At 34.0% G+C, this 14,633-nt stretch overlaps 1 protein-coding gene across 7 annotated transcripts in view; it reads left to right on the top strand.

Annotated features, from left to right (window-relative positions):
- LOC145669646 (uncharacterized) overlaps positions 1-14,633 on the top strand; it is a 995,784-nt gene that overhangs the window by 757,304 nt on the left and 223,847 nt on the right. The window contains exon 1 of one of the 7 annotated variants that reach the window (XM_081737892.1): positions 14,300-14,381. The exons of the other annotated variants lie outside the window; for them this stretch is intronic. The gene's annotated coding sequence lies outside the window, so the exon portion shown is untranslated. Of the gene's footprint in view, positions 1-14,299; positions 14,382-14,633 lie in introns of those variants that run through there. 7 annotated transcript variants of the gene reach the window in all.

The raw sequence follows: 14,633 nt of genomic DNA, 5'->3' as shown, positions 1-14,633 counted from the left end.
TTACTCATTGCATATATCACCATAATGACAATCAATTTGTTTATGAGTCTGATTTATCGTTGTCATAATGTTAATACCTAGATAAATTTCTTTATAGTGTATACAATTACATTGGAATTATGTTTTATCGTGGTGGTAATTGGTTTGTTTTTCATCTTAAATATCGTTTATGTGAGAATTAACTTTTTATTCATTGCAGCAATCATCATGGTTTGTTTATGTCTAATACTTACTGTCATGGTGACAAATGATTTATATATTTATCCTAATTATCGTCAAAATGACATAAGCGTTAAGCTACTCAGATGTTTATTTATCTCAAGTGTCGTCACTAAAGACAACCAATTTGTATATTTATCTCAGTTATCGTCGTAAGTCAACCAATTTGTTTATCTATCTCAGTTATCGTCATAATGACAATCAATTTGTTTATCTATCTCAGTTATCGTCGTAAGTCAACCAATTTGTTTATCTATCTCAGTTATCGTCATAATGACAATCAATTTGTTTATCTATCTCAGTTATCATCATAATGACAATCAATTTGTTTATCTATCTCAGTTATCGTCATAATGACAATCAATTTGTTTATCTATCTCAGTTATCGTCATAATGACAATGAATTTGTTTATCTATCTCAGTTATCGTCATAATGACAAGCAATTTGTTTATTTATCTCAGTTATCGTCATAATGATAATTTATTTAGTTATGTCGGTTATGGTCGTAACGACAATCGATTTGTTTATTTATATCAATTATCGTCATAATGACAATCAATTTTGTGTTCATCGCAATTATTGTGGCATGTGTTTCATTCTTACTGACATATTTACTTGTTCATACAGTTATCTACATGGAACCACGCGGACGTGAGCCCAACGCTCTAACTACAGACCTGTTACATTACATAAAGCTTTTATTAATCTTTTATGTCTTTCTTTCTTGTCTACCAAATCTTCAGATATTTTCTACAGTACGTAGGTAAAATTATTGCCGATTGTGGATTAGAAAGGTACGTTTTTTTCTAGCTTATTGATTTTTTTTAAAATAAAGAGAAGTATATTCTTTCACCTTGTGACACGTACAACTCTTGTCGTTCAGCAACAGAAAGAGAGAGATAAAAAATGACAAAATTGTAGAGAAAGAGACAATGGGAGAAAATTGAAGGAAAACCTAAAGCTTCTGGACACGAAAAAAAAAATGGTGTACCCTTGTTACTGTTATTTTTCTCTTTCTTTTTTCTTTTTTTTATTAATCGTCCTGAGTCATCGAGCAAAATTCATAGTCAATGCTTGTCCCTTTATGTAACCCACTTCCGTGATGGGTACTTGTCTTCAGGATTGCTCTGTCCTGTCCGCTATTGTTTCGTCCTCGTTTGACCAGTGATGTTTTGGGAATTCACGAGAAAGTAGGAGAGGTAGGAAAAAAGGGGGTTAAACTAGTGAGTGTGAGGACAAGAGAGAAAATAAAAGAGGCACACTACAATGACTATCTCCTGTGCAAGTGTATGTTAGTATCCACCATACAGTCCACATTTAGCACCCCCATCCTTTTCGGTTACTCTTTTCGATTCCACATTTTCTCCCTCCTAATTTCCTTTTACTACTACTCCCTTCCATAGTTTTGCCGTGCAACATTTTAGTAGTCTTTGCTTTCTCCCACACCATTTGCTGCTCCTCCCCGCCGCATCTCCACCTCTCTGACGTTTGCATAATGACGATAACAATGACATTCATCAGGGATCACTTGTTCCCACTACCAGTGGAAGGAAGCCATTTGTCTCGCGCTTGAAGGAAAATTGCTGTAGATGGTAAAGCGACTGGTCACGTCTGTGGAGGAGAACGTCGCGGGATCTGAAGGGACGAACACAACTAACTCTCTGTCTATGGACTGGATGCTGCGCTGGACCAGACAAGGAGGGTGAGGGAGGTGGAACACAAATGATTTCGGTCGGAAGGGAACCTTAGAGGTCAGTTATGTTACTTGAAAGGAATTTTCCAGCAGATTTTTTTTTTTAAAGTCTCTAATAGAGCATAAAGAGGGATTTTACTTGTCCATGTGTCTAGAAATAAGAGAAAATATTTTTTTTTCATATTTAATTTTGTTTGGGCTTATTTTTTGTACTATCGTTCAACCATCACCTAATGACCGTGATGCTGCAGTCGCTCCAACATTGAAATGAAATCTTTGATTATTTAATTATCTGCGGATATGATTTGTAAGCTATGGATAATAAATTAAATACATGTGGTTGATCACAAAATGATTAATGGGATAAAGAGGATGGGGGGAGAGAGGGCGAGAAGAACATTAACTATGAATACGATGTTGTGTACCAAAAATACACGTGCCTTGGTACGTTGCATGCCTGAACCTTCACAGAACTATTCTATTGCTTTCTATACCTATAGATGACTTAAGAACAAATTCAATTGCAGGAAAAGTCAGAAGATCCACACTGTTACCTTTGATTTAACGTGGGCATAAACATTTTTTTATTATTTCTCACGTGTCTGTGATTTTCTTTTTTTATTTTGTCAAAATGATACAACAGTTCAACGTAAACGATTGATACGTTAACGCAGCTGTGCAGATAAAAGCACATTAGTTTCAATCTAAACGACAGAGACATTAACGAAGCTGTACCTATAGAATCACAATAGTTCAATGTAAATGACAGAGACATTAACGAACCTGTACCGATAGAAGCACAATAGTTCAATGTAAACGACAGATAGGCTAATGATGCTATATCGATAGAAACACGATAGTTCAATGTAAACGACAGATACATTACCGCAGCTGTATCGATAGAAGCACAATAGTTCAATGTAAACGACAGATACATTAACAAACCTGTACCGATAGAAGCACAATAATTAAATGTAAACGACAGATACGTTAACGCAGCTGTATCGATACAAGCACAATAATTCAATGTAAACGACAGAGTCATTAATGCAGCTGTATCGATAGAAGCACAATAATTAAATGTAAACGACAGAGTCGTTAATGCAGCTGTACCGATAGAAGCACAATAGTTCAATGTAAACGACAGATACGTTAACGCAGCTGTACCGATAGAAGCACAATAATTAAATGTAAACGACAGATACCTTAACGCAGCTGTATCGATAGAAGCACAATAGTTCAATGTAAACGACAGATACGTTAACGCAGCTGTATCGATAGAAGCACAATAATTCAATGTAAACGACAGATACGTTAACGCAGCAGTACCGATAGAAGCACAATAATTTCAATGTAAATGACAGATACGTTAACAAAACTGTGCCGATAGAAACACAATAATTCAATGTAAACAACAGAGACGTTAATACGGCTGTAACGATGGAAGCTTCATTGGAGTGTTCCTCCTAAATAATTGAATACAAATGTCCAACTCATGAGCCATCTAGAGAGAGAGATGGTTGCTGTAATGTTTGCACAGGAAACTTCTCTAGGCTTAGGTGGTCTTTCGTGAATAATTATTACGAGAGATTTCTACAGACGTGATAAGAAAGGAGCTACTAATATTCCTCCTCTTACAAGTTTTTTTTTTTTTAATGATTGTTATTTATTAATGGTAAAAGTACGAGACACCATATTCTAGCAGTTTCAGTGTTAGACTCACGTCCGCATGGTCCCGGGTTCGATACTGGCCAATGCTTCACAATTTTCAGCGTCCACAAAGCGTCGTGAGGCAAACTAGGGATTCACGTGAATAAAAGACGTGACGATCACTAGAAGTAGATAGCTTCTAATACACTTGTTAGAGACTGGGTGACGCAGTGGTCTGACTACATGTTCGTTACTAAGCTAGACAATTTAGCCGATCGCTAACAGATGGCGTTGAAGCTGCTCAGGTCTATGCCAATATAATAGTTAGATTCATTTTTAAAGTTTAATTACACTGTCTTGTCAACTCTTTAATTGCTTTTTGCTAACTGTTTCTTAGTTATTATATGAGCACTTAAAAAAAATAACTATACAGAAATTATGTTTAATTGTTACAGAATATTATATTGGCCTATTATATATTATCAGTAAAATCTGAGATAAAAACAAATTTGTCTCAACTTTGAGGCCATTGTTCTCATGATCCCATAGACGAATGTGTTTAAGCAGTTCCATTGGATTCCACTCTTCAAATTAGTACAACAACAACAACAACAACAAAAAAAAAAAACAAACGAAATTTGAAATTTGTTCAAACGTAGGCACTTCTTTCCACCAGTGGCATCATTACCAGTAGTACTGGAAAGTTATGATTGGGCGATGAAAGAAAGAACAGGAACTTTAAAAAAAAAAAAAAATCGTTCAATGTTTTTGTGCAGCTGATATATGGTAAATCTTTAGAAGTCAAAAGTCTGTGTGATCTTCTATTGTGATGAAATTAGCCATTATATCAGAGTGAAGAGAAAAGCGAGACACATTTCAGGGGGTTTTTGACACTAATTTTTGGTCTAGGCCCAAGCTCAACAAACAGTAATAGTAAGTATTAAAGGTGCGGGTGTGGCTGTTGATTTGTGGAAGTGTAGGGGGGGAGGAGAGGGTTGCTAATGATAAGGAAGATTTTGACACACAAAAGCAGTGAGAGTAGAAACAAAAATAGGGTTTAAATTTGTCATCGCTTGTTTTCAGCCATATTATTATTATTAGGAGGGATTTGGTTGGTTCTTGTTGATTTTTTGACTCGTAGGATAAACATAAACAGACACTGTTTTTTTGTTCACGTACTCACCTCTCTCTTTTTCTTGTCTCAAAATTTTACATTAAAAAAATCATTCTTTTATTTTCCCTTCCTGTACTTTACCATTTGTTTTCTTTCTTCACTTTCGATTCTAGCTTGTTTTGTTCTTTGTGAAAAACTGCAACAAGAAAAGATTTTTTAAAAAAGTTTTCCTGTTGTATTTTGTATCTTTCGGAAAAGTACCTTTTGTACTTATACTTCTCGCGCTCTTTGTCTTTTCTCCTCTCTCTTTCCTCTGCTTTTGTTGACGTTGCTATGTTCTCAACTTCATCTTGTTTTTCCACACATACAGTATTCTTTGAGTATTGTTTTCGTCATCCGTGAACATGCTGCTACCTCGGAGTTGCCAATCAGCTGTTCCTGTATGTAAAGTTTCTGATATCAGATATCCACATATTAGAAAAAAAAATTATGCCGGTTAGGCTAAAGGATACGGTGATTATGAGAAATGAATGAAATGGTGGAATGAAGAAAGTGGGAGGAAACTGGAGAACCCCGAGAAAACCCACGCACACGGTGTTTGTCCACCACAAAGTTCACTTGGCGGAAGCAGGGTTTGAACCCGGGACCCCATGCACCAGAGGTGAACGGTCTACCACTGAGCCATATCCACATATTAGAGTACAACATTGAAAATATAACTTCCGTTATTTATTCTGATGATCTTATTCTACCACTTCCGGCTTAAATAGAGGGTTATGTGTGGACATTGAACCTATTATAGGGACGGTGGATCCGTATTATCATAGAAACAAGTAACAGTGTCACGTGTATAGCACGTGAAGAATTTTGGTTAAAATATTAAAAGCAACTGAAGGATATGCAACCAATCTAACTTCTAAGTACACTTACGTTGCATACTATCAATGGACAATTCATCTATAGTAACCCTCTTTAGAAATACACAGGGAGGAGGGCATATCTTCGGATCAAACTAAATATTCCGTAAGTGTACTTCGTACTTCGTAAGTGTACTTGAACAAACTAAATATTCCGTAAGTGTACTTCGTACTTCGTAAGTGTACTTGAACAAACTAAATATTCCTAACTTTTAAACCTCTACATCCTGGCCAAAATGGTCTCGTTTGGATTTTTTTGTAGAAGTCTCGTCTCATTTTGATTCTCGAAGAATTTTGTCTCGTCTCGTTTCTATTGTTGAAAAGCGTTTCTCCTTTCGTCTTGGATATTTTCGCGTTTCGTTTTATAAATTTATGTACCTACAAAATGTATGCCGTCATTTGCTTCATTTTATTTAGAAGTTATCAGAATCTTCTGCATCACGAAGCGCTCACAAAATGTATGATTTAGTTACATTTAAGCCATGGTTTGTTTATTTTTGAACGTTGATGAATGCTCTTCATTGTGTTTGTATAACCGTTTTATTAATTTATAGTTTTTCTTACTATGAATCATATAATAGTAAGAACAATGTTTGACATCTAAAACTTCGGTGAACTATTGTTACCCTTGAGACGCGAGAAAATTTCTCATCTCGAAAAAAGAGACGAAAATTTTAATGTTTTGTTGTCTCGTCTCAAATTTGAAAATACACTTGTCGTTTCATTTTCGAGACGAGACGAGACAATTCTCGTCACATGAACAACACTACTCGTTTCTCGAACAATTCTGTCTACGAACAAGTTTTGTGAACTAGGGATATGAACACACCACTCACACACACACCGGTATCGGCAAATCAACGAGGCTAAGAGTGCTTTTGCACGTTTGCTGTAAACATTGGTTATCAGAGTTTTGTGTTGAAAATTTACTTTTTTTTTTGGTCATTTTGTGCTTTTTTAAGCTCTCATACTGTTTTGTTGTTTGGTTTAATGTTTGTTTATATAATTAAAAAGGATGTTATTTTCCTTCTAAATTCTTGACTACTTAAAAACCTTTTTTTTTAAGGTACAGAAATGTACAATAGAATACCATGTTTATGTGGCTAGAAAGAACTGGTTCTCTATATTTAGATTAATTTCAGTGGAAAAAATAGTTTCAATTTACGAACATGTCTGTTTACGGACAGCTTTATAAAATGAATTAACTTGGTAACTCGGAGGGTCAGTAGCGAATCTAGCCTGAGAAACTTAAGCCCCTTAGTTTTTTGAGTGACAAAAAATATTGAAAAATATTATTTATATATCTTTGAAAGTTTATGGTAAGCGTTGCCTCTTTATTCTTTATTGGAATCTTTAAAAGTAAAAACATTAGATATAGTTTGAAGAAACATTAGATATAATTTGAGTTGAAGTTTTTAAGTTATGAAATGTGTAAAACAATACTTGAAGTCCACAATGTCAGTGTCCAACTTGGCCATAATTAGGGATGACCGGAACCGGTTCCTGATGGAACCGGTTTCCGGCTCGGAACTGATCCGGTTCTAGAAGATCTGGTTCCGGAACCGGGTTTTCGGATCCAGGTCTGGAACCGGGTTTTTGGATCCAGGTCTGGAACCGGGTTTTCAGATCCAGGTCTGGAGCCAGTTGCTAAGATTAGGTCGCGGAACCGGGTTTTTCGGATCCGGGTCTGATACCGGTTCCGAAACCGGTTCTGAAAACCGGATCTCCAACCACCGGAACCGGAATTTTGTCGCCATGCCTAACCATTATATCCATCGGGAGTGAGTTAGTGTCTGCAGTATCCATGAAAAATTGTAAACTCATGATGTACACTCATGTCTAAAATTATTGTCGCATATCTATAAATGTTGTTGTAGGAATATAATTTGATAACGAATTCGCCCGGTATTTCTTATAATGTTAGTATGTGTATAATCGGCAAAGACATGTATGTAGCAAATTTCATGTCAAAAGAGCAGTAAATAAGAACAATAAAACAAAAATAAAATTTTCTTGTCCATTTAGCAACATTTTATTTTACTCATAATTTTCGTATTTATAATTCTTTTCCTATGAAATTTACCACAAATATGCATTTTCCGATTATACATATAGTATCAGTATTAAAAGTACCCTGCAATATCATTATCAAATTATATTCTTACAAGAACACAGTTATAGATATGCGACAATAATTTTGAACAAGAGTGTACCTATCATAGTCTGGGTTTTGGCTGTCCCCTGTTTTCACCTATATCTGCCACTGCCGCGGATCCACTGTGTTTTGTTAAATAGAGGCAACAAGAGGCCTACCAGAAATCAATTTGTCACCGAATAGTGTTCAACGGTAACATTTTGTTTCTGCAACAATGAACCTTCCAGTTCCAATGCGTTAGTTTAATGTAAAATCATTAAAAATGGCAACCCTGTCTTACACTGAGTTTGCTATACACTAAACATACAACATATAGTGCACTTTTTTTCCCCTTCTTGAGCTCTGGTTCTGCTTTTTGTTACATGTTCTTTTGTAAAGGAATGCTTCAGAGCTTTTCTTTCCTTTCTCCAATCTTTTGTTGGTTTCATTCTACTCCAAAGATGTCGCCACTTGTAACAACAAAAGTAAAAAGCTCTGAAGCAAAAGTTAAAAAAAAAAAAAATCCATTCACCCACATACACTACCCCACACCACATACTAAGGCTAAATTCTGTTGTAGTGTGAATAATGCAATGCGAAAGGTCGTCGACAGATTTTCCACCGCAGTGTGTACAAACAAGAAATAGACTGCTGAGTTCTATACATTGTTGCGTAGATACATTATTGTTGATGGCAAAACAAAGAAGGATCTCTAAGAATAAAAATAAAAGTAGTTCCTTTTTTTGTAAACTTTTTTAGATCTGCCACTGAATCTGTTGTTTTAGTGGAGAGAATGAGGATCCGAGAGGCATTTGTTTGTCAAGAGGAAGGCGTATATAGTGACTAATGTGGAAGAAAATTAATTAGGTGAAGATATTTTGTTTTATTGCCTTCTCAAGCTAGTGTTTTAGTATATTTAAGCTGTTAAAGAATTGGGAGAAAGAAGAAAGAGTGTGAGTTTTTAGTATAAGGTTTGTTGTATGCATCACGACGAAATTAAAATGCCGCTCATTTTACAGAATTATGTGATATCTTCAAATAGATAAAATATAATAGAAAAGTGGAACAAGAGCTCCCTAGACAATATTATTTTACATGAGATACCGTTATCACTACTCACTTATCTGCTTTGAATTTCCAGCCATTTAGGAAATCGGCGTTAATTTTCGCTTTTATAAATGGCTGCAAGCGGAAAGCTACTAGGTGACTCGTGATAACGCTATCTCATGCAAAATAATATTGTCTAGCGCGCTCTTGTTCCACATTTCCATTATCTTTTATATATTTGAAAATATCACATGATTACTGTAAAATTAGCGGAAGTTTAATTTCGCAGTGATTAGGCCCCTTAAGGGTAAACTTAGGTAGAGAGCAGCAGCAGCGTTTCAAATTTTGCTCGGAAAGCAATATTCTTAACTTTATTATTATTATTATTATTATTATTATTATTATTATTATTATTATTATTATTATTATTATTATTATTATTATTATTATTATTTTGTAGACATATTAGTATGCAAGTGATTAAGAAGTATTTCTCATACTCAAAAGGTCAGAATTGAACCTCTCTCCTCCTTAAATAACGTTTCTCGTAGAGGGTTATGTTAAAGAAGAAAGAAACAAGTACCCTATTGAAGAGACTTGGAAAAAGTATCGTACGCAATGGAGACTTTCCGGATTTGAACTCCCTTCTTGAACAACGTATTAAGGAGCTTTCATGTTCCACGTTCTTCCGCTAACATCTTCGTCTTCACGTACGATTTCTCTGTTTTGATATCATCCATTAACTGTAGTCTCCTTCGCCCCCTTCCTCTCTTTCCTGCCACCATACCCTCTAAAACGTTCCTCATGATACAGTTCCTCTTAGCCAATGCCTCAAGAAGTTTCTCTTCGTCTTAATAATATTCAAAATTGTTCTTTTCTCTCCCACCGTTTCCAATACCCTCTCTTTAGCTTTCCATTCGACCAAGCTAATTCTCTCCATTTTTCTCCACCCACATTTCTAAAGCTTCCAGTCGGTTTTATTCGATATAGAAACATAAATATCTCGCCATCTATTACCGTTTTTGCACTAGAGATTAATATTAAAATCGAAAGTTAATAATAAATTTCTACCACTTCCGAATTTGGTAGATAAATAAAGGTGGAAATGAAATGCATTCTTGTGATAGTGAATCGATTGCACACGAAAAGAGCTTCTTACTCTCTGTTAATGTTCTTGTTATATGATGATCAATGTTCGAACCAGGAATAGATTATTTCCACTATTTCCGGTTTGGATAGACAGTTAATAGAGGAGACGCGAACTATTCCTGGGACGCTGAATCGATTCCAAAATAAAAGCTCTTCTCAATATCCCTTAAGCATATTTGCTTTGATGTCTGTCGAGAGACAGACGAACACAGTCGCTAGGAAAGATTTCCCATAAATAAGCTAACAATAATAATATTGAACAAAATAATTTTTAATACTTGTTTTATATAGTATTTATACGACCAAAATTATTATTCAAACACTTAAATTATGCAAATATTCAAACAATATTCAACTTATTTGTTTTATGTGAATGCTATCAAATTATGCGAATATTCAAACAATATCCATGTACCGGTAACTTATTTGTTTTATTTGGATGTTATCAAATTATGCAAATATTCAAACAATATTCAAGTAACTTAATTGTTTTATGTAAATGTTATCAAATTATGCGAATATTCAAACAATATTCAAGTAACTTAATTGTTTTATGTAAATGTTATCAAATTATGCGAATATTCAAGCAATATTTATGTAACTTGTTTGTTTTATGTGAATTTTATATCTAGTATGTCTTTTTTATGTAATCCGTATATCTTTGGTGCATGGTCAAAGGGGCTTTAAGACACTTTTTGGTCGTATTCAGTTTATGATACGTTATTGACCAGTGAAACACAATCTTTCGGTTGGTATTATGGTCTTAGGTCTTGGTATATTGGCCAATGTGTCCTAAGCCGTATTATAATATTTAGTCCATATTAAGAAAGTTTGTTTTGTCCTGAAAAAATAATTTTTGACCGAAGCCCCTTTGACCATGTACCAAAGGTATATACTGGATTTACTTTATAGAAAGTCGACCACATTTTTACCAATATGAATGTCACTGTTTTTGTGTTTTAAAAAATCTTGATTTTATTGTTACTTATTAGTACACTTAAACATTGAATATTTCGGTCTTTCGTTCTTTCTACTTTATGGAAATTCATATTTTATTCATTCTTGAGTTGTAAATGTGTGCGTTTCACATCACTTCTCATTTTCTTCGTTTTATCTTGCTTTCTCTTTTCATTCTTTGTCCCTTTAATTTTATACTATCCTTCTCCTTTGCTTTATTCGTGTGTGTGTGTGTGTGTGTTTTGAATGAAAATCACTTGGCTTTTTGGGCCCGAGCGGCGACTTCTCGTTGCACTGATTTCCTTGCTATAGAGCCTTCCCACGTTCGAAGAAAGCTGGCGACACCACATCACAAGACATGAGAGCCACTTTGCCAAATAACTCTCCAAGGGGTTATTAATAATACAATAAGCGCGTTCACTGTTTTCTCATCTTTCTCCTCTTCTTCTTCTTCTTCCTCTCCCCCTTGTCTTCTCTTTTATGCAACTGGCATAAACGGAAATGAGAAGAACGAAGTGGAACAGTGGTTCTTGCCTGCCTGCTTGCTTGCTTGCAAGGAAGAGGAGGAAGAGCAAAGTATCTCAGGTTGGAAGATATATATCTCTTGATGCTGACCTTTGTAATTAATGGTAGAAGGTTTGTGTTCTATGCTGGAATAGCTTCCATTAACGATTACTTTTTTGTTTCTTTTAATATTATTATATTACCCTGCTCTTTTTAAACTCATTTTTTGGGACAAAAAGCTAGGTTTTGTGAGAAACGTCGTTTTCTGCACATGCCATCCGTATCTTTTTTTAAATTTTCTTTTCCAAAAACAAGGAAAATATTGACCCGATTATAGAAGAGCATTCATTATTAGGTTCCGTCCTATCAACCTAAAAGCTTTTTGATGTACCGTGGAAACAGTACAGTTTTGTCTCCGCCTGCCCTAGCGCACACCTCAATGTAATTAGTGTAATATCAGTGTTTTTCTGCTCTCATACTTGTCTTTCATTTGACAAGAATTTCTGCTTCCTATTCAGTTTTAAGAAAGTGTAAGGTGTCTTAGTGTCTGGATAACATGTTTGATTTTTATCGATTCTAATTTTTGTGGCTTTAGGTTGGAATTCTTATGTTAGATGCCAGAACATATATATAGTACTGTCTAATGGTATCTAATAGTAACTAATCGATAACAAAAAACAGACTGAAAATAAGCTAATAAATATCTAAGCATAAGGATGCTACTAAGATTTGTTAAAATTCTAATTCGAGTAAACTAAACAAGAAAATTAGGAAAACCAAAAATGGATAAAAAATTGCGATCTTGGTCAATAATTAGTTTTTAAATCAGGGGCCACAAAATTTCTGAATGCTCCCTAAATCAAATTTTCGTATTTTCTACGGAATTAGCACATCATACTGAGTTAAGTGATAGTTTGAGTTTGGCTACACTGTATGTAGTTCTCCATATATAAGGCCTACAAGAAAAAATTTGATTGAAATATATTGGATCTTTTGATCCCAAAATAATATTTTATCTTAATATCTCAACAAAATAATTTAATCAAATAAATTGTTTTATTCTAATACCCTATCTAACTGATTTTTCTAGTAATTGTTGTATGCGAGTGGCAAGGTGGAATGGTCCATTGTGTTGAAATCCAATCGCAAGACTGACTGCTGCGAGTTTGATACCCGCTCAGGTGATATGAATTGTCTTTTCAGCATTAGTCTTGTTTAACTTAAAAAGACATAAGCGTGCAATTCAAACTTCAAAAATAATGGAATAAAAAATTGAACATAATAATTTTGAATAATTGTTTTATGTAAATATTCGGCGATTCTTCAAGTAATTGTTTTACGTGAACGCTCAAGCAATTCGATTTTTCAAGTAATTTAATTGTTTTATGCGATTATTCAAGCAAAATTTGTACTCATATAATTGTTTGACTAAATATCAAACAAGATAATAATGCAATTGACTTAATTGTTTTATTAAAATATTCAAACAAAATTATTATGCGATTAACTTAATCCTTTTACGCAAATATTCAAACTAAATTAGTAGCTCTCTCGTGGCTAAGTGATTGACGTACGCGTCTTTGGTGTGAGACACCCAGGTTCTATTCCCGGCGGTAGTTCATATGATTCGGATTTTACGTTAATCAGTAGGTCCACATCTCATATAGCTTCGCTGCTGAAAGGGATGCTAACTCAAAATCAAATCAAACTAAATTATTGTTCAAGTAACCACTTGTTTTATGCAAATATTCAAACAACGTGATGTTTCAAATTAGTTAATTGTTTTGTATCAATATTTAAACAAGATAATTATTCTGTTAACTGGTTTTATGCGGATATTTAAAGAAGACATTTATCCAAATAACTTGTTCTATGCCAATATTCAAACAAGATGATTATTCAAATATCTTAATTGTTTTATATGAATATTTATATGAAATTATTAAATAGCTCGGTTGTTTTATGCAAGTACTCAAACGAATTTTTTTTTTACTCAAATAACTTAATTATTTTATGCGAATGCGAATGTTCAAGCATAATTATTATTCAAACAACTCAATTGTTTTATGGGAGTATTCATACAAAAAAGATGTTTAATGTATCATTTTAATTTATTATGTATAATTAGAGAAATCGATGAACCTTAATGGAAAATTGGTAAACCACTTCTTAACAAGTATTTTAATAAGGGTGGTCCAAAAGTAGGTATACACCCCTGCATTGATCAAGTATAACATTGTAGTTTATGGGTTTATTTGCTTTGGCTCTTCCAAGCTTAAGATATAAGTAAAAACATATTAGGAACAAATAATAAAGAAACTAAGTCTACCTGATGGATAATAATGAGAAATTATATAAAATGCAATGAGCTGATCAGTACGGTACTGTATACCTACTTTTGAGCCACCTTGTATTGTGTATATATAGAAAAATCGATGGAACTTAAGAAAAAAACACTGTAAAGGGCTAGAAAACATTGTATTTGAGAGCCTTAAAATGTGATAATAGCGGTATCATTCGCTCAAGTATTCTAATATAGAATTACTCAAACTTTAGTACTTTCAGCAGATCTGCATATATCATGAAATGTTAACACGTAAGTCTTTCTGTAATAGTAATAAGAATTATATGATAAAGAAGATGATTTATGATTCGAGTGTGAAAGAAATAGACACAAAAAAAATAATAAGGAAGTGTTTGGTTAGCCCATAGAGCAACCACGTAAAAAAAACTGTTGCGAAAACCTTCTCAGCATTTGTGTGTGCGAGCACACATTTATAAATGTACCACACATGGTCACATGTATATAGTCATTATGTAGCAGAGCTACATCTGAATATTGTCTTGGTTCTTTTCTTTTTTATTATTATTATTATCCTTCTTTCTTTTGTCACTCTTTTAGCCTTGTCTTTCTGTAAACATATCTTCAATGCCGACCGACCACATATGGATGCTGCAACGACCAGTTGTTAATGGGAAGCCCAGACGACTACTTGGTAAATGAATCTCAGCCCTATGTCGTATGCGATAGTTTATTTTTTATTCGTATTAGTTGTACACACTGTATATGTGGATGACTGCAACATACATCAAACATATAACATTACCAATATCACTTACTATAATACCGAGTGTTCCAACATATTTTTGTTAAGAAACACTAAAAATATATATATATATATATATATATATATATATAGTTTACAAAAGTTCGAGCCTGATAGTGAAACGTCGGGAGAAGGCTGGCT

The sequence above is a fragment of the Thermobia domestica genome, chromosome 14, assembly GCF_964235325.1.
Source record: "Thermobia domestica chromosome 14, izTheDome1.hap1.1, whole genome shotgun sequence".
Taxonomy (NCBI): domain Eukaryota; kingdom Metazoa; phylum Arthropoda; class Insecta; order Zygentoma; family Lepismatidae; genus Thermobia; species Thermobia domestica.
The sequence above is the reverse complement of the archived record's forward strand: the minus strand, read 5'-3'. Positions and strand labels throughout refer to the sequence as shown.